Source organism: Triturus cristatus, chromosome 12 (assembly GCF_964204655.1).
Source record: "Triturus cristatus chromosome 12, aTriCri1.1, whole genome shotgun sequence".
NCBI lineage: Eukaryota > Metazoa > Chordata > Amphibia > Caudata > Salamandridae > Triturus > Triturus cristatus.
The window spans coordinates 218,394,525-218,422,123 of record NC_140595.1 but is presented as its reverse complement, the minus strand read 5'-3'; the positions used below and the strand labels follow the sequence as shown (position 1 = coordinate 218,422,123).

At 45.3% G+C, this 27,599-nt stretch overlaps 28 non-coding genes across 28 annotated transcripts; all 28 read left to right on the top strand.

Annotated features, from left to right (window-relative positions):
• The first annotated feature begins 205 nt into the window (after positions 1 to 205).
• Positions 206 to 320, top strand: LOC146774954 (U5 spliceosomal RNA). Its single transcript, XR_014972949.1, has one exon. It is a non-coding gene; the product is annotated as a U5 spliceosomal RNA (small nuclear RNA).
• Positions 321 to 1,172: 852 nt separating this feature from the next.
• LOC146774953 (U5 spliceosomal RNA) lies at positions 1,173 to 1,287 on the top strand. The gene has a single exon (XR_014974156.1). It is a non-coding gene; the product is annotated as a U5 spliceosomal RNA (small nuclear RNA).
• Positions 1,288 to 2,139: 852 nt separating this feature from the next.
• On the top strand, positions 2,140 to 2,254 carry LOC146774952 (U5 spliceosomal RNA). Its single transcript, XR_014974518.1, has one exon. It is a non-coding gene; the product is annotated as a U5 spliceosomal RNA (small nuclear RNA).
• Positions 2,255 to 3,142: 888 nt separating this feature from the next.
• LOC146774951 (U5 spliceosomal RNA) lies at positions 3,143 to 3,257 on the top strand. The gene has a single exon (XR_014974344.1). It is a non-coding gene; the product is annotated as a U5 spliceosomal RNA (small nuclear RNA).
• An 852-nt stretch (positions 3,258 to 4,109) lies between these two features.
• LOC146774950 (U5 spliceosomal RNA) lies at positions 4,110 to 4,224 on the top strand. The gene has a single exon (XR_014974784.1). It is a non-coding gene; the product is annotated as a U5 spliceosomal RNA (small nuclear RNA).
• An 888-nt stretch (positions 4,225 to 5,112) lies between these two features.
• On the top strand, positions 5,113 to 5,227 carry LOC146774949 (U5 spliceosomal RNA). The gene has a single exon (XR_014974517.1). It is a non-coding gene; the product is annotated as a U5 spliceosomal RNA (small nuclear RNA).
• An 888-nt stretch (positions 5,228 to 6,115) lies between these two features.
• LOC146774948 (U5 spliceosomal RNA) lies at positions 6,116 to 6,230 on the top strand. The gene has a single exon (XR_014972947.1). It is a non-coding gene; the product is annotated as a U5 spliceosomal RNA (small nuclear RNA).
• An 852-nt stretch (positions 6,231 to 7,082) lies between these two features.
• LOC146774947 (U5 spliceosomal RNA) lies at positions 7,083 to 7,197 on the top strand. The gene has a single exon (XR_014973794.1). It is a non-coding gene; the product is annotated as a U5 spliceosomal RNA (small nuclear RNA).
• An 852-nt stretch (positions 7,198 to 8,049) lies between these two features.
• LOC146774946 (U5 spliceosomal RNA) lies at positions 8,050 to 8,164 on the top strand. Its single transcript, XR_014974783.1, has one exon. It is a non-coding gene; the product is annotated as a U5 spliceosomal RNA (small nuclear RNA).
• Positions 8,165 to 9,052: 888 nt separating this feature from the next.
• Positions 9,053 to 9,167, top strand: LOC146774945 (U5 spliceosomal RNA). Its single transcript, XR_014972946.1, has one exon. It is a non-coding gene; the product is annotated as a U5 spliceosomal RNA (small nuclear RNA).
• An 852-nt stretch (positions 9,168 to 10,019) lies between these two features.
• LOC146774944 (U5 spliceosomal RNA) lies at positions 10,020 to 10,134 on the top strand. Its single transcript, XR_014974497.1, has one exon. It is a non-coding gene; the product is annotated as a U5 spliceosomal RNA (small nuclear RNA).
• An 852-nt stretch (positions 10,135 to 10,986) lies between these two features.
• Positions 10,987 to 11,101, top strand: LOC146774943 (U5 spliceosomal RNA). Its single transcript, XR_014972945.1, has one exon. It is a non-coding gene; the product is annotated as a U5 spliceosomal RNA (small nuclear RNA).
• An 852-nt stretch (positions 11,102 to 11,953) lies between these two features.
• LOC146774942 (U5 spliceosomal RNA) lies at positions 11,954 to 12,068 on the top strand. The gene has a single exon (XR_014973793.1). It is a non-coding gene; the product is annotated as a U5 spliceosomal RNA (small nuclear RNA).
• An 888-nt stretch (positions 12,069 to 12,956) lies between these two features.
• LOC146774941 (U5 spliceosomal RNA) lies at positions 12,957 to 13,071 on the top strand. The gene has a single exon (XR_014972944.1). It is a non-coding gene; the product is annotated as a U5 spliceosomal RNA (small nuclear RNA).
• An 852-nt stretch (positions 13,072 to 13,923) lies between these two features.
• Positions 13,924 to 14,038, top strand: LOC146774940 (U5 spliceosomal RNA). The gene has a single exon (XR_014972943.1). It is a non-coding gene; the product is annotated as a U5 spliceosomal RNA (small nuclear RNA).
• An 865-nt stretch (positions 14,039 to 14,903) lies between these two features.
• Positions 14,904 to 15,018, top strand: LOC146774939 (U5 spliceosomal RNA). The gene has a single exon (XR_014972942.1). It is a non-coding gene; the product is annotated as a U5 spliceosomal RNA (small nuclear RNA).
• Positions 15,019 to 15,870: 852 nt separating this feature from the next.
• On the top strand, positions 15,871 to 15,985 carry LOC146774938 (U5 spliceosomal RNA). Its single transcript, XR_014974516.1, has one exon. It is a non-coding gene; the product is annotated as a U5 spliceosomal RNA (small nuclear RNA).
• An 888-nt stretch (positions 15,986 to 16,873) lies between these two features.
• On the top strand, positions 16,874 to 16,988 carry LOC146774937 (U5 spliceosomal RNA). Its single transcript, XR_014972941.1, has one exon. It is a non-coding gene; the product is annotated as a U5 spliceosomal RNA (small nuclear RNA).
• Positions 16,989 to 17,840: 852 nt separating this feature from the next.
• On the top strand, positions 17,841 to 17,955 carry LOC146774936 (U5 spliceosomal RNA). Its single transcript, XR_014974496.1, has one exon. It is a non-coding gene; the product is annotated as a U5 spliceosomal RNA (small nuclear RNA).
• An 888-nt stretch (positions 17,956 to 18,843) lies between these two features.
• On the top strand, positions 18,844 to 18,958 carry LOC146774935 (U5 spliceosomal RNA). The gene has a single exon (XR_014972940.1). It is a non-coding gene; the product is annotated as a U5 spliceosomal RNA (small nuclear RNA).
• Positions 18,959 to 19,810: 852 nt separating this feature from the next.
• Positions 19,811 to 19,925, top strand: LOC146774934 (U5 spliceosomal RNA). Its single transcript, XR_014973683.1, has one exon. It is a non-coding gene; the product is annotated as a U5 spliceosomal RNA (small nuclear RNA).
• Positions 19,926 to 20,777: 852 nt separating this feature from the next.
• LOC146774933 (U5 spliceosomal RNA) lies at positions 20,778 to 20,892 on the top strand. The gene has a single exon (XR_014972939.1). It is a non-coding gene; the product is annotated as a U5 spliceosomal RNA (small nuclear RNA).
• Positions 20,893 to 21,744: 852 nt separating this feature from the next.
• LOC146774932 (U5 spliceosomal RNA) lies at positions 21,745 to 21,859 on the top strand. Its single transcript, XR_014972938.1, has one exon. It is a non-coding gene; the product is annotated as a U5 spliceosomal RNA (small nuclear RNA).
• Positions 21,860 to 22,711: 852 nt separating this feature from the next.
• LOC146774931 (U5 spliceosomal RNA) lies at positions 22,712 to 22,826 on the top strand. Its single transcript, XR_014974515.1, has one exon. It is a non-coding gene; the product is annotated as a U5 spliceosomal RNA (small nuclear RNA).
• An 888-nt stretch (positions 22,827 to 23,714) lies between these two features.
• LOC146774930 (U5 spliceosomal RNA) lies at positions 23,715 to 23,829 on the top strand. The gene has a single exon (XR_014972936.1). It is a non-coding gene; the product is annotated as a U5 spliceosomal RNA (small nuclear RNA).
• An 852-nt stretch (positions 23,830 to 24,681) lies between these two features.
• On the top strand, positions 24,682 to 24,796 carry LOC146774929 (U5 spliceosomal RNA). Its single transcript, XR_014973791.1, has one exon. It is a non-coding gene; the product is annotated as a U5 spliceosomal RNA (small nuclear RNA).
• Positions 24,797 to 25,648: 852 nt separating this feature from the next.
• LOC146774928 (U5 spliceosomal RNA) lies at positions 25,649 to 25,763 on the top strand. Its single transcript, XR_014974523.1, has one exon. It is a non-coding gene; the product is annotated as a U5 spliceosomal RNA (small nuclear RNA).
• An 888-nt stretch (positions 25,764 to 26,651) lies between these two features.
• LOC146774927 (U5 spliceosomal RNA) lies at positions 26,652 to 26,766 on the top strand. Its single transcript, XR_014972935.1, has one exon. It is a non-coding gene; the product is annotated as a U5 spliceosomal RNA (small nuclear RNA).
• Positions 26,767 to 27,599: the final 833 nt, after the last annotated feature.

Sequence of the window (27,599 nt, the reverse complement as noted above, 5' to 3'; positions counted from 1 at the left end):
AAATTTGCATATTCCCAGACATACACATGTGAACAGTCCACCTTTTTGTACCTTGAGCAGAGACTTTGAAATGTTGGCCTGTTTTGCCCACCGGCCTGGTTCTCGCCCTCTTTCTTAGAGCCTGAAAATACCTTTCAGGTCCTCACCCTCGCAATGACAGGGTCTTTGATGTGCCGCCACTTACCCTAGAGAGCTATATTGTCACTTACTCTGGTTTCTCTTCAAAACGAAAAAATCTTTCGCCTTTTACTAAAGATTTCCGTGGAGAGGAACATTTAAGAGTTTATTCAATTTTTTTAAGCCTTGCCACAGGTGAGGCTGTTTATCATTTGTTTAAAAGAAAAGCATTAGAAGTTGGGGAATATCCAGCAATTGTCTGCTGCTTTTTTGGGGGACATGAGTTTGGTGTTTTATTCCTGAGCTCTCTGCTTGCTCATTTGCATAAACAGAGTGCAGGAGAGGTGCCTCATGGGAAAGAGCTTGTGCAGTGCATGAGATTGCTTTTCTTGACTGACTTGAAACTTCACGATCGCAGGCAGTATATTTTCTTATCTCCCAAAGATCCTGCTGCCAGATCCCAGAGGTCACCCTCCTTTTTAAAGGTGGGACCAAGACTCATGCTGTGCTTTTCATAGGGCTTGCCCGTTATTTGTGCCCGTTCGAGGTGCCCTGAGAGGTCGCCAATCCTGAGTCAGCTTCCTCTCAGGTAGACTTGAAGGGGCACGTCAGACTTGTTTCACGTGTCTCCAGCCTAGACAGATATATCCTTCTATATTCAGGTTTAATGAAAGTACGTGTGAAAAAGGCACATACGGTGCATGGCTATGTGTAGAGCGTGTTGAAAGCGTAAAATGGCTAGGGGACAAAAGGCCTACAGTGCCACTTAACTAAAAGCCTGATTCACATTTGCTGTTCCCCTTCCCCAGCAGCCCCGACAACTCCTAATGAGCTGAGGTGAGTACAAAAGAAATTTGCATATTCCCAGACATACACATGTGAACAGTCCACCTTTTTGTACCTTGAGCAGAGACTTTGAAATGTTGGCCTGTTTTGCCCACCGGCCTGGTTCTCGCCCTCTTTCTTAGAGCCTGAAAATACCTTTCAGGTCCTCACCCTCGCAATGACAGGGTCTTTGATGTGCCGCCACTTACCCTAGAGAGCTATATTGTCACTTACTCTGGTTTCTCTTCAAAACGAAAAAATCTTTCGTCTTTTACTAAAGATTTCCGTGGAGAGGAACATTTAAGAGTTTATTCAATTTTTTTAAGCCTTGCCACAGGTGAGGCTGTTTATCATTTGTTTAAAAGAAAAGCATTAGAAGTTGGGGAATATCCAGCAATTGTCTGCTGCTTTTTTGGGGGACATGAGTTTGGTGTTTTATTCCTGAGCTCTCTGCTTGCTCATTTGCATAAACAGAGTGCAGGAGAGGTGCCTCATGGGAAAGAGCTTGTGCAGTGCATGAGATTGCTTTTCTTGACTGACTTGAAACTTCACGATCGCAGGCAGTATATTTTCTTATCTCCCAAAGATCCTGCTGCCAGATCCCAGAGGTCACCCTCCTTTTTAAAGGTGGGACCAAGACTCATGCTGTGCTTTTCATAGGGCTTGCCCGTTATTTGTGCCCGTTCGAGGTGCCCTGAGAGGTCGCCAATCCTGAGTCAGCTTCCTCTCAGGTAGACTTGAAGGGGCACGTCAGACTTGTTTCACGTGTCTCCAGCCTAGACAGATATATCCTTCTATATTCAGGTTTAATGAAAGTACGTGTGAAAAAGGCACATACGGTGCATGGCTATGTGTAGAGCGTGTTGAAAGCGTAAAATGGCTAGGGGACAAAAGGCCTACAGTGCCACTTAACTAAAAGCCTGATTCACATTTCCTGTTCCCCTTCCCCAGCAGCCCCGACAACTCCTAATGAGCTGAGGTGAGTACAAAAGAAATTTGCATATTCCCAGACATACACATGTGAACAGTCCACCTTTTTGTACCTTGAGCAGAGACTTTGAAATGTTGGCCTGTTTTGCCCACCGGCCTGGTTCTCGCCCTCTTACTTAGAGCCTGAAAATACCTTTCAGGTCCTCACCCTCGCAATGACAGGGTCTTTGATGTGGCGCCACTTACCCTAGAGAGCTATATTGTCACTTACTCTGGTTTCTCTTCAAAACGAAAATATTTTTCGCCTTTTACTAAAGATTTCCGTGGAGAGGAACATTTAAGAGTTTATTCAATTTTTTTAAGCCTTGCCACAGGTGAGGCTGTTTATCATTTGTTTAAAAGAAAAGCATTAGAAGTTGGGGAATATCCAGCAATTGTCTGCTGCATTTTTGGGGGACATGAGTTTGGTGTTTTATTCCTGAGCTCTCTGCTTGCTCATTTGCATAAACAGAGTGCAGGAGAGGTGCCTCATGGGAAAGAGCTTGTGCAGTGCATGAGATTGCTTTTCTTGACTGACTTGAAACTACACGATCGCAGGCAGTATATTTTCTTATCTCCCAAAGATCCTGCTGCCAGATCCCAGAGGTCACCCTCCTTTTTAAAGGTGGGACCAAGACTCATGCTGTGCTTTTCATAGGGCTTGCCCGTTATTTGTGCCCGTTGGAGGTGCCCTGAGAGGTCGCCAATCCTGAGTCCGCTTCCTCTCAGGTAGACTTGAAGGGGCACGTCAGACTTGTTTCACGTGTCTCCAGCCTAGACAGATATATCCTTCTATATTCAGGTTTAATGAAAGTACGTGTGAAAAAGGCACATACGGTGCATGGCTATGTGTAGAGCACAGTGGTGGCTCTGAGCATATCGATTGGAGGGATGGTGTTGAAAGCGTAAAATGGCTAGGGGACAAAAGGCCTACAGTGCCACTTAACTAAAAGCCTGATTCACATTTGCTGTTCCCCTTCCCCAGCAGCCCCGACAACTCCTAATGAGCTGAGGTGAGTACAAAAGAAATTTGCATATTCCCAGACATACACATGTGAACAGTCCACCTTTTTGTACCTTGAGCAGAGACTTTGAAATGTTGGCCTGTTTTGCCCACCGGCCTGGTTCTCGCCCTCTTTCTTAGAGCCTGAAAATACCTTTCAGGTCCTCACCCTCGCAATGACAGGGTCTTTGATGTGCCGCCACTTACCCTAGAGAGCTATATTGTCACTTACTCTGGTTTCTCTTCAAAACGAAAAAATCTTTCGCCTTTTACTAAAGATTTCCGTGGAGAGGAATATTTAAGAGTTTATTCAATTTTTTTAAGCCTTGCCACAGGTGAGGTTGTTTATCATTTGTTTAAAAGAAAAGCATTAGAAGTTGGGGAATATCCAGCAATTGTCTGCTGCTTTTTTGGGGGACATGAGTTTGGTGTTTTATTCCTGAGCTCTCTGCTTGCTCATTTGCATAAACAGAGTGCAGGAGAGGTGCCTCATGGGAAAGAGCTTGTGCAGTGCATGAGATTGCTTTTCTTGACTGACTTGAAACTTCACGATCGCAGGCAGTATATTTTCTTATCTCCCAAAGATCCTGCTGCTAGATCCCAGAGGTCACCCTCCTTTTTAAAGGTGGGACCAAGACTCATGCTGTGCTTTTCATAGGGCTTGCCCGTTATTTGTGCCCGTTAGAGGTGCCCTGAGAGGTCGCCAATCCTGAGTCAGCTTCCTCTCAGGTAGACTTGAAGGGGCACGTCAGACTTGTTTCACGTGTCTCCAGCCTAGACAGATATATCCTTCTATATTCAGGTTTAATGAAAGTACGTGTGAAAAAGGCACATACGGTGCATGGCTATGTGTAGAGCGTGTTGAAAGCGTAAAATGGCTAGGGGACAAAAGGCCTACAGTGCCACTTAACTAAAAGCCTGATTCACATTTCCTGTTCCCCTTCCCCAGCAGCCCCGACAACTCCTAATGAGCTGAGGTGAGTACAAAAGAAATTTGCATATTCCCAGACATACACATGTGAACAGTCCACCTTTTTGTACCTTGAGCAGAGACTTTGAAATGTTGGCCTGTTTTGCCCACCGGCCTGGTTCTCGCCCTCTTACTTAGAGCCTGAAAATACCTTTCAGGTCCTCACCCTCGCAATGACAGGGTCTTTGATGTGGCGCCACTTACCCTAGAGAGCTATATTGGCACTTACTCTGGTTTCTCTTCAAAACGAAAATATTTTTCGCTTTTTACTAAAGATTTCCGTGGAGAGGAACATTTAAGAGTTTATTCAATTTTTTTAAGCCTTGCCACAGGTGAGGCTGTTTATCATTTGTTTAAAAGAAAAGCATTAGAAGTTGGGGAATATCCAGCAATTGTCTGCTGCTTTTTTGGGGGACATGAGTTTGGTGTTTTATTCCTGAGCTCTCTGCTTGCTCATTTGCATACACAGAGTGCAGGAGAGGTGCCTCATGGGAAAGAGCTTGTGCAGTGCATGAGATTGCTTTTCTTGACTGACTTGAAACTACACGATCGCAGGCAGTATATTTTCTTATCTCCCAAAGATCCTGCTGCCAGATCCCAGAGGTCACCCTCCTTTTTAAAGGTGGGACCAAGACTCATGCTGTGCTTTTCATAGGGCTTGCCCGTTATTTGTGCCCGTTGGAGGTGCCCTGAGAGGTCGCCAATCCTGAGTCCGCTTCCTCTCAGGTAGACTTGAAGGGGCACGTCAGACTTGTTTCACGTGTCTCCAGCCTAGACAGATATATCCTTCTATATTCAGGTTTAATGAAAGTACGTGTGAAAAAGGCACATACGGTGCATGGCTATGTGTAGAGCACAGTGGTGGCTCTGAGCATATCGATTGGAGGGATGGTGTTGAAAGCGTAAAATGGCTAGGGGACAAAAGGCCTACAGTGCCACTTAACTAAAAGCCTGATTCACATTTCCTGTTCCCCTTCCCCAGCAGCCCCGACAACTCCTAATGAGCTGAGGTGAGTACAAAAGAAATTTGCATATTCCCAGACATACACATGTGAACAGTCCACCTTTTTGTACCTTGAGCAGAGACTTTGAAATGTTGGCCTGTTTTGCCCACCGGCCTGGTTCTCGCCCTCTTACTTAGAGCCTGAAAATACCTTTCAGGTCCTCACCCTCGCAATGACAGGGTCTTTGATGTGGCGCCACTTACCCTAGAGAGCTATATTGTCACTTACTCTGGTTTCTCTTCAAAACGAAAATATTTTTCGCCTTTTACTAAAGATTTCCGTGGAGAGGAACATTTAAGAGTTTATTCAATTTTTTTAAGCCTTGCCACAGGTGAGGCTGTTTATCATTTGTTTAAAAGAAAAGCATTAGAAGTTGGGGAATATCCAGCAATTGTCTGCTGCATTTTTGGGGGACATGAGTTTGGTGTTTTATTCCTGAGCTCTCTGCTTGCTCATTTGCATAAACAGAGTGCAGGAGAGGTGCCTCATGGGAAAGAGCTTGTGCAGTGCATGAGATTGCTTTTCTTGACTGACTTGAAACTACACGATCGCAGGCAGTATATTTTCTTATCTCCCAAAGATCCTGCTGCCAGATCCCAGAGGTCACCCTCCTTTTTAAAGGTGGGACCAAGACTCATGCTGTGCTTTTCATAGGGCTTGCCCGTTATTTGTGCCCGTTGGAGGTGCCCTGAGAGGTCGCCAATCCTGAGTCCGCTTCCTCTCAGGTAGACTTGAAGGGGCACGTCAGACTTGTTTCACGTGTCTCCAGCCTAGACAGATATATCCTTCTATATTCAGGTTTAATGAAAGTACGTGTGAAAAAGGCACATACGGTGCATGGCTATGTGTAGAGCACAGTGGTGGCTCTGAGCATATCGATTGGAGGGATGGTGTTGAAAGCGTAAAATGGCTAGGGGACAAAAGGCCTACAGTGCCACTTAACTAAAAGCCTGATTCACATTTCCTGTTCCCCTTCCCCAGCAGCCCCGACAACTCCTAATGAGCTGAGGTGAGTACAAAAGAAATTTGCATATTCCCAGACATACACATGTGAACAGTCCACCTTTTTGTACCTTGAGCAGAGACTTTGAAATGTTGGCCTGTTTTGCCCACCGGCCTGGTTCTCGCCCTCTTTCTTAGAGCCTGAAAATACCTTTCAGGTCCTCACCCTCGCAATGACAGGGTCTTTGATGTGCCGCCACTTACCCTAGAGAGCTATATTGTCACTTACTCTGGTTTCTCTTCAAAACGAAAAAATCTTTCGCCTTTTACTAAAGATTTCCGTGGAGAGGAACATTTAAGAGTTTATTCAATTTTTTTAAGCCTTGCCACAGGTGAGGCTGTTTATCATTTGTTTAAAAGAAAAGCATTAGAAGTTGGGGAATATCCAGCAATTGTCTGCTGCTTTTTTGGGGGACATGAGTTTGGTGTTTTATTCCTGAGCTCTCTGCTTGCTCATTTGCATAAACAGAGTGCAGGAGAGGTGCCTCATGGGAAAGAGCTTGTGCAGTGCATGAGATTGCTTTTCTTGACTGACTTGAAACTTCACGATCGCAGGCAGTATATTTTCTTATCTCCCAAAGATCCTGCTGCCAGATCCCAGAGGTCACCCTCCTTTTTAAAGGTGGGACCAAGACTCATGCTGTGCTTTTCATAGGGCTTGCCCGTTATTTGTGCCCGTTCGAGGTGCCCTGAGAGGTCGCCAATCCTGAGTCAGCTTCCTCTCAGGTAGACTTGAAGGGGCACGTCAGACTTGTTTCACGTGTCTCCAGCCTAGACAGATATATCCTTCTATTTTCAGGTTTAATGAAAGTACGTGTGAAAAAGGCACATACGGTGCATGGCTATGTGTAGAGCGTGTTGAAAGCGTAAAATGGCTAGGGGACAAAAGGCCTACAGTGCCACTTAACTAAAAGCCTGATTCACATTTGCTGTTCCCCTTCCCCAGCAGCCCCGACAACTCCTAATGAGCTGAGGTGAGTACAAAAGAAATTTGCATATTCCCAGACATACACATGTGAACAGTCCACCTTTTTGTACCTTGAGCAGAGACTTTGAAATGTTGGCCTGTTTTGCCCACCGGCCTGGTTCTCGCCCTCTTTCTTAGAGCCTGAAAATACCTTTCAGGTCCTCACCCTCGCAATGACAGGGTCTTTGATGTGCCGCCACTTACCCTAGAGAGCTATATTGTCACTTACTCTGGTTTCTCTTCAAAACGAAAAAATCTTTCGCCTTTTACTAAAGATTTCCGTGGAGAGGAATATTTAAGAGTTTATTCAATTTTTTTAAGCCTTGCCACAGGTGAGGCTGTTTATCATTTGTTTAAAAGAAAAGCATTAGAAGTTGGGGAATATCCAGCAATTGTCTGCTGCTTTTTTGGGGGACATGAGTTTGGTGTTTTATTCCTGAGCTCTCTGCTTGCTCATTTGCATAAACAGAGTGCAGGAGAGGTGCCTCATGGGAAAGAGCTTGTGCAGTGCATGAGATTGCTTTTCTTGACTGACTTGAAACTTCACGATCGCAGGCAGTATATTTTCTTATCTCCCAAAGATCCTGCTGCTAGATCCCAGAGGTCACCCTCCTTTTTAAAGGTGGGACCAAGACTCATGCTGTGCTTTTCATAGGGCTTGCCCGTTATTTGTGCCCGTTAGAGGTGCCCTGAGAGGTCGCCAATCCTGAGTCAGCTTCCTCTCAGGTAGACTTGAAGGGGCACGTCAGACTTGTTTCACGTGTCTCCAGCCTAGACAGATATATCCTTCTATATTCAGGTTTAATGAAAGTACGTGTGAAAAAGGCACATACGGTGCATGGCTATGTGTAGAGCGTGTTGAAAGCGTAAAATGGCTAGGGGACAAAAGGCCTACAGTGCCACTTAACTAAAAGCCTGATTCACATTTCCTGTTCCCCTTCCCCAGCAGCCCCGACAACTCCTAATGAGCTGAGGTGAGTACAAAAGAAATTTGCATATTCCCAGACATACACATGTGAACAGTCCACCTTTTTGTACCTTGAGCAGAGACTTTGAAATGTTGGCCTGTTTTGCCCACCGGCCTGGTTCTCGCCCTCTTACTTAGAGCCTGAAAATACCTTTCAGGTCCTCACCCTCGCAATGACAGGGTCTTTGATGTGCCGCCACTTACCCTAGAGAGCTATATTGGCACTTACTCTGGTTTCTCTTCAAAACGAAAATATTTTTCGCTTTTTACTAAAGATTTCCGTGGAGAGGAACATTTAAGAGTTTATTCAATTTTTTTAAGCCTTGCCACAGGTGAGGCTGTTTATCATTTGTTTAAAAGAAAAGCATTAGAAGTTGGGGAATATCCAGCAATTGTCTGCTGCTTTTTTGGGGGACATGAGTTTGGTGTTTTATTCCTGAGCTCTCTGCTTGCTCATTTGCATACACAGAGTGCAGGAGAGGTGCCTCATGGGAAAGAGCTTGTGCAGTGCATGAGATTGCTTTTCTTGACTGACTTGAAACTACACGATCGCAGGCAGTATATTTTCTTATCTCCCAAAGATCCTGCTGCCAGATCCCAGAGGTCACCCTCCTTTTTAAAGGTGGGACCAAGACTCATGCTGTGCTTTTCATAGGGCTTGCCCGTTATTTGTGCCCGTTGGAGGTGCCCTGAGAGGTCGCCAATCCTGAGTCCGCTTCCTCTCAGGTAGACTTGAAGGGGCACGTCAGACTTGTTTCACGTGTCTCCAGCCTAGACAGATATATCCTTCTATATTCAGGTTTAATGAAAGTACGTGTGAAAAAGGCACATACGGTGCATGGCTATGTGTAGAGCACAGTGGTGGCTCTGAGCATATCGATTGGAGGGATGGTGTTGAAAGCGTAAAATGGCTAGGGGACAAAAGGCCTACAGTGCCACTTAACTAAAAGCCTGATTCACATTTCCTGTTCCCCTTCCCCAGCAGCCCCGACAACTCCTAATGAGCTGAGGTGAGTACAAAAGAAATTTGCATATTCCCAGACATACACATGTGAACAGTCCACCTTTTTGTACCTTGAGCAGAGACTTTGAAATGTTGGCCTGTTTTGCCCACCGGCCTGGTTCTCGCCCTCTTTCTTAGAGCCTGAAAATACCTTTCAGGTCCTCACCCTCGCAATGACAGGGTCTTTGATGTGCCGCCACTTACCCTAGAGAGCTATATTGTCACTTACTCTGGTTTCTCTTCAAAACGAAAAAATCTTTCGCCTTTTACTAAAGATTTCCGTGGAGAGGAACATTTAAGAGTTTATTCAATTTTTTTAAGCCTTGCCACAGGTGAGGCTGTTTATCATTTGTTTAAAAGAAAAGCATTAGAAGTTGGGGAATATCCAGCAATTGTCTGCTGCTTTTTTGGGGGACATAAGTTTGGTGTTTTATTCCTGAGCTCTCTGCTTGCTCATTTGCATAAACAGAGTGCAGGAGAGGTGCCTCATGGGAAAGAGCTTGTGCAGTGCATGAGATTGCTTTTCTTGACTGACTTGAAACTTCACGATCGCAGGCAGTATATTTTCTTATCTCCCAAAGATCCTGCTGCCAGATCCCAGAGGTCACCCTCCTTTTTAAAGGTGGGACCAAGACTCATGCTGTGCTTTTCATAGGGCTTGCCCGTTATTTGTGCCCGTTCGAGGTGCCCTGAGAGGTCGCCAATCCTGAGTCAGCTTCCTCTCAGGTAGACTTGAAGGGGCACGTCAGACTTGTTTCACGTGTCTCCAGCCTAGACAGATATATCCTTCTATATTCAGGTTTAATGAAAGTACGTGTGAAAAAGGCACATACGGTGCATGGCTATGTGTAGAGCGTGTTGAAAGCGTAAAATGGCTAGGGGACAAAAGGCCTACAGTGCCACTTAACTAAAAGCCTGATTCACATTTCCTGTTCCCCTTCCCCAGCAGCCCCGACAACTCCTAATGAGCTGAGGTGAGTACAAAAGAAATTTGCATATTCCCAGACATACACATGTGAACAGTCCACCTTTTTGTACCTTGAGCAGAGACTTTGAAATGTTGGCCTGTTTTGCCCACCGGCCTGGTTCTCGCCCTCTTTCTTAGAGCCTGAAAATACCTTTCAGGTCCTCACCCTCGCAATGACAGGGTCTTTGATGTGCCGCCACTTACCCTAGAGAGCTATATTGTCACTTACTCTGGTTTCTCTTCAAAACGAAAAAATCTTTTGCCTTTTACTAAAGTTTTCCGTGGAGAGGAACATTTAAGAGTTTATTCAATTTTTTTAAGCCTTGCCACAGGTGAGGCTGTTTATCATTTGTTTAAAAGAAAAGCATTAGAAGTTGGGGAATATCCAGCAATTGTCTGCTGCTTTTTTGGGGGACATGAGTTTGGTGTTTTATTCCTGAGCTCTCTGCTTGCTCATTTGCATAAACAGAGTGCAGGAGAGGTGCCTCATGGGAAAGAGCTTGTGCAGTGCATGAGATTGCTTTTCTTGACTGACTTGAAACTTCACGATCGCAGGCAGTATATTTTCTTATCTCCCAAAGATCCTGCTGCCAGATCCCAGAGGTCACCCTCCTTTTTAAAGGTGGGACCAAGACTCATGCTGTGCTTTTCATAGGGCTTGCCCGTTATTTGTGCCCGTTCGAGGTGCCCTGAGAGGTCGCCAATCCTGAGTCAGCTTCCTCTCAGGTAGACTTGAAGGGGCACGTCAGACTTGTTTCACGTGTCTCCAGCCTAGACAGATATATCCTTCTATATTCAGGTTTAATGAAAGTACGTGTGAAAAAGGCACATACGGTGCATGGCTATGTGTAGAGCGTGTTGAAAGCGTAAAATGGCTAGGGGACAAAAGGCCTACAGTGCCACTTAACTAAAAGCCTGATTCACATTTACTGTTCCCCTTCCCCAGCAGCCCCGACAACTCCTAATGAGCTGAGGTGAGTACAAAAGAAATTTGCATATTCCCAGACATACACATGTGAACAGTCCACCTTTTTGTACCTTGAGCAGAGACTTTGAAATGTTGGCCTGTTTTGCCCACCGGCCTGGTTCTCGCCCTCTTTCTTAGAGCCTGAAAATACCTTTCAGGTCCTCACCCTCGCAATGACAGGGTCTTTGATGTGCCGCCACTTACCCTAGAGAGCTATATTGTCACTTACTCTGGTTTCTCTTCAAAACGAAAAAATCTTTCGCCTTTTACTAAAGATTTCCGTGGAGAGGAACATTTAAGAGTTTATTCAATTTTTTTAAGCCTTGCCACAGGTGAGGCTGTTTATCATTTGTTTAAAAGAAAAGCATTAGAAGTTGGGGAATATCCAGCAATTGTCTGCTGCTTTTTTGGGGGACATGAGTTTGGTGTTTTATTCCTGAGCTCTCTGCTTGCTCATTTGCATAAACAGAGTGCAGGAGAGGTGCCTCATGGGAAAGAGCTTGTGCAGTGCATGAGATTGCTTTTCTTGACTGACTTGAAACTTCACGATCGCGGGCAGTATATTTTCTTATCTCCCAAAGATCCTGCTGCCAGATCCCAGAGGTCACCCTCCTTTTTAAAGGTGGGACCAAGACTCATGCTGTGCTTTTCATAGGGCTTGCCCGTTATTTGTGCCCGTTCGAGGTGCCCTGAGAGGTCGCCAATCCTGAGTCAGCTTCCTCTCAGGTAGACTTGAAGGGGCACGTCAGACTTGTTTCACGTGTCTCCAGCCTAGACAGATATATCCTTCTATATTCAGGTTTAATGAAAGTACGTGTGAAAAAGGCACATACGGTGCATGGCTATGTGTAGAGCGTGTTGAAAGCGTAAAATGGCTAGGGGACAAAAGGCCTACAGTGCCACTTAACTAAAAGCCTGATTCACATTTGCTGTTCCCCTTCCCCAGCAGCCCCGACAACTCCTAATGAGCTGAGGTGAGTACAAAAGAAATTTGCATATTCCCAGACATACACATGTGAACAGTCCACCTTTTTGTACCTTGAGCAGAGACTTTGAAATGTTGGCCTGTTTTGCCCACCGGCCTGGTTCTCGCCCTCTTTCTTAGAGCCGGAAAATACCTTTCAGGTCCTCACCCTCGCAATGACAGGGTCTTTGATGTGCCGCCACTTACCCTAGAGAGCTATATTGTCACTTACTCTGGTTTCTCTTCAAAACGAAAAAATCTTTCGCCTTTTACTAAAGATTTCCGTGGAGAGGAATATTTAAGAGTTTATTCAATTTTTTTAAGCCTTGCCACAGGTGAGGCTGTTTATCATTTGTTTAAAAGAAAAGCATTAGAAGTTGGGGAATATCCAGCAATTGTCTGCTGCTTTTTTGGGGGACATGAGTTTGGTGTTTTATTCCTGAGCTCTCTGCTTGCTCATTTGCATAAACAGAGTGCAGGAGAGGTGCCTCATGGGAAAGAGCTTGTGCAGTGCATGAGATTGCTTTTCTTGACTGACTTGAAACTACACGATCGCAGGCAGTATATTTTCTTATCTCCCAAAGATCCTGCTGCCAGATCCCAGAGGTCACCCTCCTTTTTAAAGGTGGGACCAAGACTCATGCTGTGCTTTTCATAGGGCTTGCCCGTTATTTGTGCCCGTTGGAGGTGCCCTGAGAGGTCGCCAATCCTGAGTCCGCTTCCTCTCAGGTAGACTTGAAGGGGCACGTCAGACTTGTTTCACGTGTCTCCAGCCTAGACAGATATATCCTTCTATATTCAGGTTTAATGAAAGTACGTGTGAAAAAGGCACATACGGTGCATGGCTATGTGTAGAGCACAGTGGTGGCTCTGAGCATATCGATTGGAGGGATGGTGTTGAAAGCGTAAAATGGCTAGGGGACAAAAGGCCTACAGTGCCACTTAACTAAAAGCCTGATTCACATTTCCTGTTCCCCTTCCCCAGCAGCCCCGACAACTCCTAATGAGCTGAGGTGAGTACAAAAGAAATTTGCATATTCCCAGACATACACATGTGAACAGTCCACCTTTTTGTACCTTGAGCAGAGACTTTGAAATGTTGGCCTGTTTTGCCCACCGGCCTGGTTCTCGCCCTCTTTCTTAGAGCCTGAAAATACCTTTCAGGTCCTCACCCTCGCAATGACAGGGTCTTTGATGTGCCGCCACTTACCCTAGAGAGCTATATTGTCACTTACTCTGGTTTCTCTTCAAAACGAAAAAATCTTTCGCCTTTTACTAAAGATTTCCGTGGAGAGGAACATTTAAGAGTTTATTCAATTTTTTTAAGCCTTGCCACAGGTGAGGCTGTTTATCATTTGTTTAAAAGAAAAGCATTAGAAGTTGGGGAATATCCAGCAATTGTCTGCTGCTTTTTTGGGGGACATGAGTTTGGTGTTTTATTCCTGAGCTCTCTGCTTGCTCATTTGCATAAACAGAGTGCAGGAGAGGTGCCTCATGGGAAAGAACTTGTGCAGTGCATGAGATTGCTTTTCTTGACTGACTTGAAACTTCACGATCGCAGGCAGTATATTTTCTTATCTCCCAAAGATCCTGCTGCCAGATCCCAGAGGTCACCCTCCTTTTTAAAGGTGGGACCAAGACTCATGCTGTGCTTTTCATAGGGCTTGCCCGTTATTTGTGCCCGTTCGAGGTGCCCTGAGAGGTCGCCAATCCTGAGTCAGCTTCCTCTCAGGTAGACTTGAAGGGGCACGTCAGACTTGTTTCACGTGTCTCCAGCCTAGACAGATATATCCTTCTATATTCAGGTTTAATGAAAGTACGTGTGAAAAAGGCACATACGGTGCATGGCTATGTGTAGAGCGTGTTGAAAGCGTAAAATGGCTAGGGGACAAAAGGCCTACAGTGCCACTTAACTAAAAGCCTGATTCACATTTCCTGTTCCCCTTCCCCAGCAGCCCCGACAACTCCTAATGAGCTGAGGTGAGTACAAAAGAAATTTGCATATTCCCAGACATACACATGTGAACAGTCCACCTTTTTGTACCTTGAGCAGAGACTTTGAAATGTTGGCCTGTTTTGCCCACCGGCCTGGTTCTCGCCCTCTTTCTTAGAGCCTGAAAATACCTTTCAGGTCCTCACCCTCGCAATGACAGGGTCTTTGATGTGCCGCCACTTACCCTAGAGAGCTATATTGTCACTTACTCTGGTTTCTCTTCAAAACGAAAAAATCTTTCGCCTTTTACTAAAGATTTCCGTGGAGAGGAACATTTAAGAGTTTATTCAATTTTTTTAAGCCTTGCCACAGGTGAGGCTGTTTATCATTTGTTTAAAAGAAAAGCATTAGAAGTTGGGGAATATCCAGCAATTGTCTGCTGCTTTTTTGGGGGACATAAGTTTGGTGTTTTATTCCTGAGCTCTCTGCTTGCTCATTTGCATAAACAGAGTGCAGGAGAGGTGCCTCATGGGAAAGAGCTTGTGCAGTGCATGAGATTGCTTTTCTTGACTGACTTGAAACTTCACGATCGCAGGCAGTATATTTTCTTATCTCCCAAAGATCCTGCTGCCAGATCCCAGAGGTCACCCTCCTTTTTAAAGGTGGGACCAAGACTCATGCTGTGCTTTTCATAGGGCTTGCCCGTTATTTGTGCCCGTTATTTGTGCCCGTTCGAGGTGCCCTGAGAGGTCGCCAATCCTGAGTCAGCTTCCTCTCAGGTAGACTTGAAGGGGCACGTCAGACTTGTTTCACGTGTCTCCAGCCTAGACAGATATATCCTTCTATATTCAGGTTTAATGAAAGTACGTGTGAAAAAGGCACATACGGTGCATGGCTATGTGTAGAGCGTGTTGAAAGCGTAAAATGGCTAGGGGACAAAAGGCCTACAGTGCCACTTAACTAAAAGCCTGATTCACATTTCCTGTTCCCCTTCCCCAGCAGCCCCGACAACTCCTAATGAGCTGAGGTGAGTACAAAAGAAATTTGCATATTCCCAGACATACACATGTGAACAGTCCACCTTTTTGTACCTTGAGCAGAGACTTTGAAATGTTGGCCTGTTTTGCCCACCGGCCTGGTTCTCGCCCTCTTTCTTAGAGCCTGAAAATACCTTTCAGGTCCTCACCCTCGCAATGACAGGGTCTTTGATGTGCCGCCACTTACCCTAGAGAGCTATATTGTCACTTACTCTGGTTTCTCTTCAAAACGAAAAAATCTTTCGCCTTTTACTAAAGATTTCCGTGGAGAGGAACATTTAAGAGTTTATTCAATTTTTTTAAGCCTTGCCACAGGTGAGGCTGTTTATCATTTGTTTAAAAGAAAAGCATTAGAAGTTGGGGAATATCCAGCAATTGTCTGCTGCTTTTTTGGGGGACATGAGTTTGGTGTTTTATTCCTGAGCTCTCTGCTTGCTCATTTGCATAAACAGAGTGCAGGAGAGGTGCCTCATGGGAAAGAGCTTGTGCAGTGCATGAGATTGCTTTTCTTGACTGACTTGAAACTTCACGATCGCAGGCAGTATATTTTCTTATCTCCCAAAGATCCTGCTGCCAGATCCCAGAGGTCACCCTCCTTTTTAAAGGTGGGACCAAGACTCATGCTGTGCTTTTCATAGGGCTTGCCCGTTATTTGTGCCCGTTCGAGGTGCCCTGAGAGGTCGCCAATCCTGAGTCAGCTTCCTCTCAGGTAGACTTGAAGGGGCACGTCAGACTTGTTTCACGTGTCTCCAGCCTAGACAGATATATCCTTCTATATTCAGGTTTAATGAAAGTACGTGTGAAAAAGGCACATACGGTGCATGGCTATGTGTAGAGCGTGTTGAAAGCGTAAAATGGCTAGGGGACAAAAGGCCTACAGTGCCACTTAACTAAAAGCCTGATTCACATTTCCTGTTCCCCTTCCCCAGCAGCCCCGACAACTCCTAATGAGCTGAGGTGAGTACAAAAGAAATTTGCATATTCCCAGACATACACATGTGAACAGTCCACCTTTTTGTACCTTGAGCAGAGACTTTGAAATGTTGGCCTGTTTTGCCCACCGGCCTGGTTCTCGCCCTCTTACTTAGAGCCTGAAAATACCTTTCAGGTCCTCACCCTCGCAATGACAGGGTCTTTGATGTGGCGCCACTTACCCTAGAGAGCTATATTGTCACTTACTCTGGTTTCTCTTCAAAACGAAAATATTTTTCGCCTTTTACTAAAGATTTCCGTGGAGAGGAACATTTAAGAGTTTATTCAATTTTTTTAAGCCTTGCCACAGGTGAGGCTGTTTATCATTTGTTTAAAAGAAAAGCATTAGAAGTTGGGGAATATCCAGCAATTGTCTGCTGCTTTTTTGGGGGACATGAGTTTGGTGTTTTATTCCTGAGCTCTCTGCTTGCTCATTTGCATAAACAGAGTGCAGGAGAGGTGCCTCATGGGAAAGAGCTTGTGCAGTGCATGAGATTGCTTTTCTTGACTGACTTGAAACTACACGATCGCAGGCAGTATATTTTCTTATCTCCCAAAGATCCTGCTGCCAGATCCCAGAGGTCACCCTCCTTTTTAAAGGTGGGACCAAGACTCATGCTGTGCTTTTCATAGGGCTTGCCCGTTATTTGTGCCCGTTGGAGGTGCCCTGAGAGGTCGCCAATCCTGAGTCCGCTTCCTCTCAGGTAGACTTGAAGGGGCACGTCAGACTTGTTTCACGTGTCTCCAGCCTAGACAGATATATCCTTCTATATTCAGGTTTAATGAAAGTACGTGTGAAAAAGGCACATACGGTGCATGGCTATGTGTAGAGCACAGTGGTGGCTCTGAGCATATCGATTGGAGGGATGGTGTTGAAAGCGTAAAATGGCTAGGGGACAAAAGGCCTACAGTGCCACTTAACTAAAAGCCTGATTCACATTTCCTGTTCCCCTTCCCCAGCAGCCCCGACAACTCCTAATGAGCTGAGGTGAGTACAAAAGAAATTTGCATATTCCCAGACATACACATGTGAACAGTCCACCTTTTTGTACCTTGAGCAGAGACTTTGAAATGTTGGCCTGTTTTGCCCACCGGCCTGGTTCTCGCCCTCTTTCTTAGAGCCTGAAAATACCTTTCAGGTCCTCACCCTCGCAATGACAGGGTCTTTGATGTGCCGCCACTTACCCTAGAGAGCTATATTGTCACTTACTCTGGTTTCTCTTCAAAACGAAAAAATCTTTCGCCTTTTACTAAAGATTTCCGTGGAGAGGAACATTTAAGAGTTTATTCAATTTTTTTAAGCCTTGCCACAGGTGAGGCTGTTTATCATTTGTTTAAAAGAAAAGCATTAGAAGTTGGGGAATATCCAGCAATTGTCTGCTGCTTTTTTGGGGGACATGAGTTTGGTGTTTTATTCCTGAGCTCTCTGCTTGCTCATTTGCATAAACAGAGTGCAGGAGAGGTGCCTCATGGGAAAGAGCTTGTGCAGTGCATGAGATTGCTTTTCTTGACTGACTTGAAACTTCACGATCGCAGGCAGTATATTTTCTTATCTCCCAAAGATCCTGCTGCCAGATCCCAGAGGTCACCCTCCTTTTTAAAGGTGGGACCAAGACTCATGCTGTGCTTTTCATAGGGCTTGCCCGTTATTTGTGCCCGTTCGAGGTGCCCTGAGAGGTCGCCAATCCTGAGTCAGCTTCCTCTCAGGTAGACTTGAAGGGGCACGTCAGACTTGTTTCACGTGTCTCCAGCCTAGACAGATATATCCTTCTATATTCAGGTTTAATGAAAGTACGTGTGAAAAAGGCACATACGGTGCATGGCTATGTGTAGAGCGTGTTGAAAGCGTAAAATGGCTAGGGGACAAAAGGCCTACAGTGCCACTTAACTAAAAGCCTGATTCACATTTGCGGTTCCCCTTCCCCAGCAGCCCCGACAACTCCTAATGAGCTGAGGTGAGTACAAAAGAAATTTGCATATTCCCAGACATACACATGTGAACAGTCCACCTTTTTGTACCTTGAGCAGAGACTTTGAAATGTTGGCCTGTTTTGCCCACCGGCCTGGTTCTCGCCCTCTTTCTTAGAGCCTGAAAATACCTTTCAGGTCCTCACCCTCGCAATGACAGGGTCTTTGATGTGCCGCCACTTACCCTAGAGAGCTATATTGTCACTTACTCTGGTTTCTCTTCAAAACGAAAAAATCTTTTGCCTTTTACTAAAGTTTTCCGTGGAGAGGAACATTTAAGAGTTTATTCAATTTTTTTAAGCCTTGCCACAGGTGAGGCTGTTTATCATTTGTTTAAAAGAAAAGCATTAGAAGTTGGGGAATATCCAGCAATTGTCTGCTGCTTTTTTGGGGGACATGAGTTTGGTGTTTTATTCCTGAGCTCTCTGCTTGCTCATTTGCATAAACAGAGTGCAGGAGAGGTGCCTCATGGGAAAGAGCTTGTGCAGTGCATGAGATTGCTTTTCTTGACTGACTTGAAACTTCACGATCGCAGGCAGTATATTTTCTTATCTCCCAAAGATCCTGCTGCCAGATCCCAGAGGTCACCCTCCTTTTTAAAGGTGGGACCAAGACTCATGCTGTGCTTTTCATAGGGCTTGCCCGTTATTTGTGCCCGTTGGAGGTGCCCTGAGAGGTCGCCAATCCTGAGTCCGCTTCCTCTCAGGTAGACTTGAAGGGGCACGTCAGACTTGTTTCACGTGTCTCCAGCCTAGACAGATATATCCTTCTATATTCAGGTTTAATGAAAGTACGTGTGAAAAAGGCACATACGGTGCATGGCTATGTGTAGAGCACAGTGGTGGCTCTGAGCATATCGATTGGAGGGATGGTGTTGAAAGCGTAAAATGGCTAGGGGACAAAAGGCCTACAGTGCCACTTAACTAAAAGCCTGATTCACATTTCCTGTTCCCCTTCCCCAGCAGCCCCGACAACTCCTAATGAGCTGAGGTGAGTACAAAAGAAATTTGCATATTCCCAGACATACACATGTGAACAGTCCACCTTTTTGTACCTTGAGCAGAGACTTTGAAATGTTGGCCTGTTTTGCCCACCGGCCTGGTTCTCGCCCTCTTTCTTAGAGCCTGAAAATACCTTTCAGGTCCTCACCCTCGCAATGACAGGGTCTTTGATGTGCCGCCACTTACCCTAGAGAGCTATATTGTCACTTACTCTGGTTTCTCTTCAAAACGAAAAAATCTTTCGCCTTTTACTAAAGATTTCCGTGGAGAGGAACATTTAAGAGTTTATTCAATTTTTTTAAGCCTTGCCACAGGTGAGGCTGTTTATCATTTGTTTAAAAGAAAAGCATTAGAAGTTGGGGAATATCCAGCAATTGTCTGCTGCTTTTTTGGGGGACATAAGTTTGGTGTTTTATTCCTGAGCTCTCTGCTTGCTCATTTGCATAAACAGAGTGCAGGAGAGGTGCCTCATGGGAAAGAGCTTGTGCAGTGCATGAGATTGCTTTTCTTGACTGACTTGAAACTTCACGATCGCAGGCAGTATATTTTCTTATCTCCCAAAGATCCTGCTGCCAGATCCCAGAGGTCACCCTCCTTTTTAAAGGTGGGACCAAGACTCATGCTGTGCTTTTCATAGGGCTTGCCCGTTATTTGTGCCCGTTCGAGGTGCCCTGAGAGGTCGCCAATCCTGAGTCAGCTTCCTCTCAGGTAGACTTGAAGGGGCACGTCAGACTTGTTTCACGTGTCTCCAGCCTAGACAGATATATCCTTCTATATTCAGGTTTAATGAAAGTACGTGTGAAAAAGGCACATACGGTGCATGGCTATGTGTAGAGCGTGTTGAAAGCGTAAAATGGCTAGGGGACAAAAGGCCTACAGTGCCACTTAACTAAAAGCCTGATTCACATTTCCTGTTCCCCTTCCCCAGCAGCCCCGACAACTCCTAATGAGCTGAGGTGAGTACAAAAGAAATTTGCATATTCCCAGACATACACATGTGAACAGTCCACCTTTTTGTACCTTGAGCAGAGACTTTGAAATGTTGGCCTGTTTTGCCCACCGGCCTGGTTCTCGCCCTCTTTCTTAGAGCCTGAAAATACCTTTCAGGTCCTCACCCTCGCAATGACAGGGTCTTTGATGTGCCGCCACTTACCCTAGAGAGCTATATTGTCACTTACTCTGGTTTCTCTTCAAAACGAAAAAATCTTTTGCCTTTTACTAAAGATTTCCGTGGAGAGGAACATTTAAGAGTTTATTCAATTTTTTTAAGCCTTGCCACAGGTGAGGCTGTTTATCATTTGTTTAAAAGAAAAGCATTAGAAGTTGGGGAATATCCAGCAATTGTCTGCTGCTTTTTTGGGGGACATGAGTTTGGTGTTTTATTCCTGAGCGCTCTGCTTGCTCATTTGCATAAACAGAGTGCAGGAGAGGTGCCTCATGGGAAAGAGCTTGTGCAATGCATGAGATTGCTTTTCTTGACTGACTTGAAACTTCACGATCGCAGGCAGTATATTTTCTTATCTCCCAAAGATCCTGCTGCCAGATCCCAGAGGTCACCCTCCTTTTTAAAGGTGGGACCAAGACTCATGCTGTGCTTTTCATAGGGCTTGCCCGTTATTTGTGCCCGTTAGAGGTGCCCTGAGAGGTCGCCAATCCTGAGTCAGCTTCCTCTCAGGTAGACTTGAAGGGGCACGTCAGACTTGTTTCACGTGTCTCCAGCCTAGACAGATATATCCTTCTATATTCAGGTTTAATGAAAGTACGTGTGAAAAAGGCACATACGGTGCATGGCTATGTGTAGAGCGTGTTGAAAGCGTAAAATGGCTAGGGGACAAAAGGCCTACAGTGCCACTTAACTAAAAGCCTGATTCACATTTCCTGTTCCCCTTCCCCAGCAGCCCCGACAACTCCTAATGAGCTGAGGTGAGTACAAAAGAAATTTGCATATTCCCAGACATACACATGTGAACAGTCCACCTTTTTGTACCTTGAGCAGAGACTTTGAAATGTTGGCCTGTTTTGCCCACCGGCCTGGTTCTCGCCCTCTTTCTTAGAGCCTGAAAATACCTTTCAGGTCCTCACCCTCGCAATGACAGGGTCTTTGATGTGCCGCCACTTACCCTAGAGAGCTATATTGTCACTTACTCTGGTTTCTCTTCAAAACGAAAAAATCTTTCGCCTTTTACTAAAGATTTCCGTGGAGAGGAACATTTAAGAGTTTATTCAATTTTTTTAAGCCTTGCCACAGGTGAGGCTGTTTATCATTTGTTTAAAAGAAAAGCATTAGAAGATGGGGAATATCCAGCAATTGTCTGCTGCTTTTTTGGGGGACATGAGTTTGGTGTTTTATTCCTGAGCTCTCTGCTTGCTCATTTGCATAAACAGAGTGCAGGAGAGGTGCCTCATGGGAAAGAGCTTGTGCAGTGCATGAGATTGCTTTTCTTGACTGACTTGAAACTACACGATCGCAGGCAGTATATTTTCTTATCTCCCAAAGATCCTGCTGCCAGATCCCAGAGGTCACCCTCCTTTTTAAAGGTGGGACCAAGACTCATGCTGTGCTTTTCATAGGGCTTGCCCGTTATTTGTGCCCGTTGGAGGTGCCCTGAGAGGTCGCCAATCCTGAGTCCGCTTCCTCTCAGGTAGACTTGAAGGGGCACGTCAGACTTGTTTCACGTGTCTCCAGCCTAGACAGATATATCCTTCTATATTCAGGTTTAATGAAAGTACGAGTGAAAAAGGCACATACGGTGCATGGCTATGTGTAGAGCGTGTTGAAAGCGTAAAATGGCTAGGGGACAAAAGGCCTACAGTGCCACTTAACTAAAAGCCTGATTCACATTTGCTGTTCCCCTTCCCCAGCAGCCCCGACAACTCCTAATGAGCTGAGGTGAGTACAAAAGAAATTTGCATATTCCCAGACATACACATGTGAACAGTCCACCTTTTTGTACCTTGAGCAGAGACTTTGAAATGTTGGCCTGTTTTGCCCACCGGCCTGGTTCTCGCCCTCTTTCTTAGAGCCTGAAAATACCTTTCAGGTCCTCACCCTCGCAATGACAGGGTCTTTGATGTGCCGCCACTTACCCTAGAGAGCTATATTGTCACTTACTCTGGTTTCTCTTCAAAACGAAAAAATCTTTCGCCTTTTACTAAAGATTTCCGTGGAGAGGAACATTTAAGAGTTTATTCAATTTTTTTAAGCCTTGCCACAGGTGAGGCTGTTTATCATTTGTTTAAAAGAAAAGCATTAGAAGTTGGGGAATATCCAGCAATTGTCTGCTGCTTTTTTGGGGGACATGAGTTTGGTGTTTTATTCCTGAGCTCTCTGCTTGCTCATTTGCATAAACAGAGTGCAGGAGAGGTGCCTCATGGGAAAGAGCTTGTGCAGTGCATGAGATTGCTTTTCTTGACTGACTTGAAACTTCACGATCGCAGGCAGTATATTTTCTTATCTCCCAAAGATCCTGCTGCCAGATCCCAGAGGTCACCCTCCTTTTTAAAGGTGGGACCAAGACTCATGCTGTGCTTTTCATAGGGCTTGCCCGTTATTTGTGCCCGTTCGAGGTGCCCTGAGAGGTCGCCAATCCTGAGTCAGCTTCCTCTCAGGTAGACTTGAAGGGGCACGTCAGACTTGTTTCACGTGTCTCCAGCCTAGACAGATATATCCTTCTATATTCAGGTTTAATGAAAGTACGTGTGAAAAAGGCACATACGGTGCATGGCTATGTGTAGAGCGTGTTGAAAGCGTAAAATGGCTAGGGGACAAAAGGCCTACAGTGCCACTTAACTAAAAGCCTGATTCACATTTCCTGTTCCCCTTCCCCAGCAGCCCCGACAACTCCTAATGAGCTGAGGTGAGTACAAAAGAAATTTGCATATTCCCAGACATACACATGTGAACAGTCCACCTTTTTGTACCTTGAGCAGAGACTTTGAAATGTTGGCCTGTTTTGCCCACCGGCCTGGTTCTCGCCCTCTTACTTAGAGCCTGAAAATACCTTTCAGGTCCTCACCCTCGCAATGACAGGGTCTTTGATGTGGCGCCACTTACCCTAGAGAGCTATATTGTCACTTACTCTGGTTTCTCTTCAAAACGAAAATATTTTTCGCCTTTTACTAAAGATTTCCGTGGAGAGGAACATTTAAGAGTTTATTCAATTTTTTTAAGCCTTGCCACAGGTGAGGCTGTTTATCATTTGTTTAAAAGAAAAGCATTAGAAGTTGGGGAATATCCAGCAATTGTCTGCTGCTTTTTTGGGGGACATGAGTTTGGTGTTTTATTCCTGAGCTCTCTGCTTGCTCATTTGCATAAACAGAGTGCAGGAGAGGTGCCTCATGGGAAAGAGCTTGTGCAGTGCATGAGATTGCTTTTCTTGACTGACTTGAAACTACACGATCGCAGGCAGTATATTTTCTTATCTCCCAAAGATCCTGCTGCCAGATCCCAGAGGTCACCCTCCTTTTTAAAGGTGGGACCAAGACTCATGCTGTGCTTTTCATAGGGCTTGCCCGTTATTTGTGCCCGTTGGAGGTGCCCTGAGAGGTCGCCAATCCTGAGTCCGCTTCCTCTCAGGTAGACTTGAAGGGGCACGTCAGACTTGTTTCACGTGTCTCCAGCCTAGACAGATATATCCTTCTATATTCAGGTTTAATGAAAGTACGTGTGAAAAAGGCACATACGGTGCATGGCTATGTGTAGAGCACAGTGGTGGCTCTGAGCATATCGATTGGAGGGATGGTGTTGAAAGCGTAAAATGGCTAGGGGACAAAAGGCCTACAGTGCCACTTAACTAAAAGCCTGATTCACATTTCCTGTTCCCCTTCCCCAGCAGCCCCGACAACTCCTAATGAGCTGAGGTGAGTACAAAAGAAATTTGCATATTCCCAGACATACACATGTGAACAGTCCACCTTTTTGTACCTTGAGCAGAGACTTTGAAATGTTGGCCTGTTTTGCCCACCGGCCTGGTTCTCGCCCTCTTTCTTAGAGCCTGAAAATACCTTTCAGGTCCTCACCCTCGCAATGACAGGGTCTTTGATGTGCCGCCACTTACCCTAGAGAGCTATATTGTCACTTACTCTGGTTTCTCTTCAAAACGAAAAAATCTTTCGCCTTTTACTAAAGATTTCCGTGGAGAGGAACATTTAAGAGTTTATTCAATTTTTTTAAGCCTTGCCACAGGTGAGGCTGTTTATCATTTGTTTAAAAGAAAAGCATTAGAAGTTGGGGAATATCCAGCAATTGTCTGCTGCTTTTTTGGGGGACATGAGTTTGGTGTTTTATTCCTGAGCTCTCTGCTTGCTCATTTGCATAAACAGAGTGCAGGAGAGGTGCCTCATGGGAAAGAGCTTGTGCAGTGCATGAGATTGCTTTTCTTGACTGACTTGAAACTTCACGATCGCAGGCAGTATATTTTCTTATCTCCCAAAGATCCTGCTGCCAGATCCCAGAGGTCACCCTCCTTTTTAAAGGTGGGACCAAGACTCATGCTGTGCTTTTCATAGGGCTTGCCCGTTATTTGTGCCCGTTCGAGGTGCCCTGAGAGGTCGCCAATCCTGAGTCAGCTTCCTCTCAGGTAGACTTGAAGGGGCACGTCAGACTTGTTTCACGTGTCTCCAGCCTAGACAGATATATCCTTCTATATTCAGGTTTAATGAAAGTACGTGTGAAAAAGGCACATACGGTGCATGGCTATGTGTAGAGCGTGTTGAAAGCGTAAAATGGCTAGGGGACAAAAGGCCTACAGTGCCACTTAACTAAAAGCCTGATTCACATTTCCTGTTCCCCTTCCCCAGCAGCCCCGACAACTCCTAATGAGCTGAGGTGAGTACAAAAGAAATTTGCATATTCCCAGACATACACATGTGAACAGTCCACCTTTTTGTACCTTGAGCAGAGACTTTGAAATGTTGGCCTGTTTTGCCCACCGGCCTGGTTCTCGCCCTCTTTCTTAGAGCCTGAAAATACCTTTCAGGTCCTCACCCTCGCAATGACAGGGTCTTTGATGTGCCGCCACTTACCCTAGAGAGCTATATTGTCACTTACTCTGGTTTCTCTTCAAAACGAAAAAATCTTTCGCCTTTTACTAAAGATTTCCGTGGAGAGGAATATTTAAGAGTTTATTCAATTTTTTTAAGCCTTGCCACAGGTGAGGCTGTTTATCATTTGTTTAAAAGAAAAGCATTAGAAGTTGGGGAATATCCAGCAATTGTCTGCTGCTTTTTTGGGGGACATGAGTTTGGTGTTTTATTCCTGAGCTCTCTGCTTGCTCATTTGCATAAACAGAGTGCAGGAGAGATGCCTCATGGGAAAGAGCTTGTGCAGTGCATGAGATTGCTTTTCTTGACTGACTTGAAACTTCACGATCGCAGGCAGTATATTTTCTTATCTCTCAAAGATCCTGCTGCTAGATCCCAGAGGTCACCCTCCTTTTTAAAGGTGGGACCAAGACTCATGCTGTGCTTTTCATAGGGCTTGCCCGTTATTTGTGCCCGTTCGAGGTGCCCTGAGAGGTCGCCAATCCTGAGTCAGCTTCCTCTCAGGTAGACTTGAAGGGGCACGTCAGACTTGTTTCACGTGTCTCCAGCCTAGACAGATATATCCTTCTATATTCAGGTTTAATGAAAGTACGTGTGAAAAAGGCACATACGGTGCATGGCTATGTGTAGAGCGTGTTGAAAGCGTAAAATGGCTAGGGGACAAAAGGCCTACAGTGCCACTTAACTAAAAGCCTGATTCACATTTCCTGTTCCCCTTCCCCAGCAGCCCCGACAACTCCTAATGAGCTGAGGTGAGTACAAAAGAAATTTGCATATTCCCAGACATACACATGTGAACAGTCCACCTTTTTGTACCTTGAGCAGAGACTTTGAAATGTTGGCCTGTTTTGCCCACCGGCCTGGTTCTCGCCCTCTTACTTAGAGCCTGAAAATACCTTTCAGGTCCTCACCCTCGCAATGACAGGGTCTTTGATGTGGCGCCACTTACCCTAGAGAGCTATATTGTCACTTACTCTGGTTTCTCTTCAAAACGAAAATATTTTTCGCCTTTTACTAAAGATTTCCGTGGAGAGGAACATTTAAGAGTTTATTTAATTTTTTTAAGCCTTGCCACAGGTGAGGCTGTTTATCATTTGTTTAAAAGAAAAGCATTAGAAGTTGGGGAATATCCAGCAATTGTCTGCTGCTTTTTTGGGGGACATGAGTTTGGTGTTTTATTCCTGAGCTCTCTGCTTGCTCATTTGCATAAACAGAGTGCAGGAGAGGTGCCTCATGGGAAAGAGCTTGTGCAGTGCATGAGATTGCTTTTCTTGACTGACTTGAAACTACACGATCGCAGGCAGTATATTTTCTTATCTCCCAAAGATCCTGCTGCCAGATCCCAGAGGTCACCCTCCTTTTTAAAGGTGGGACCAAGACTCATGCTGTGCTTTTCATAGGGCTTGCCCGTTATTTGTGCCCGTTGGAGGTGCCCTGAGAGGTCGCCAATCCTGAGTCCGCTTCCTCTCAGGTAGACTTGAAGGGGCACGTCAGACTTGTTTCACGTGTCTCCAGCCTAGACAGATATATCCTTCTATATTCAGGTTTAATGAAAGTACGTGTGAAAAAGGCACATACGGTGCATGGCTATGTGTAGAGCACAGTGGTGGCTCTGAGCATATCGATTGGAGGGATGGTGTTGAAAGCGTAAAATGGCTAGGGGACAAAAGGCCTACAGTGCCACTTAACTAAAAGCCTGATTCACATTTCCTGTTCCCCTTCCCCAGCAGCCCCGACAACTCCTAATGAGCTGAGGTGAGTACAAAAGAAATTTGCATATTCCCAGACATACACATGTGAACAGTCCACCTTTTTGTACCTTGAGCAGAGACTTTGAAATGTTGGCCTGTTTTGCCCACCGGCCTGGTTCTCGCCCTCTTTCTTAGAGCCTGAAAATACCTTTCAGGTCCTCACCCTCGCAATGACAGGGTCTTTGATGTGCCGCCACTTACCCTAGAGAGCTATATTGTCACTTACTCTGGTTTCTCTTCAAAACGAAAAAATCTTTCGCCTTTTACTAAAGATTTCCGTGGAGAGGAACATTTAAGAGTTTATTCAATTTTTTTAAGCCTTGCCACAGGTGAGGCTGTTTATCATTTGTTTAAAAGAAAAGCATTAGAAGTTGGGGAATATCCAGCAATTGTCTGCTGCTTTTTTGGGGGACATAAGTTTGGTGTTTTATTCCTGAGCTCTCTGCTTGCTCATTTGCATAAACAGAGTGCAGGAGAGGTGCCTCATGGGAAAGAGCTTGTGCAGTGCATGAGATTGCTTTTCTTGACTGACTTGAAACTTCACGATCGCAGGCAGTATATTTTCTTATCTCCCAAAGATCCTGCTGCCAGATCCCAGAGGTCACCCTCCTTTTTAAAGGTGGGACCAAGACTCATGCTGTGCTTTTCATAGGGCTTGCCCGTTATTTGTGCCCGTTCGAGGTGCCCTGAGAGGTCGCCAATCCTGAGTCAGCTTCCTCTCAGGTAGACTTGAAGGGGCACGTCAGACTTGTTTCACGTGTCTCCAGCCTAGACAGATATATCCTTCTATATTCAGGTTTAATGAAAGTACGTGTGAAAAAGGCACATACGGTGCATGGCTATGTGTAGAGCGTGTTGAAAGCGTAAAATGGCTAGGGGACAAAAGGCCTACAGTGCCACTTAACTAAAAGCCTGATTCACATTTCCTGTTCCCCTTCCCCAGCAGCCCCGACAACTCCTAATGAGCTGAGGTGAGTACAAAAGAAATTTGCATATTCCCAGACATACACATGTGAACAGTCCACCTTTTTGTACCTTGAGCAGAGACTTTGAAATGTTGGCCTGTTTTGCCCACCGGCCTGGTTCTCGCCCTCTTTCTTAGAGCCTGAAAATACCTTTCAGGTCCTCACCCTCGCAATGACAGGGTCTTTGATGTGCCGCCACTTACCC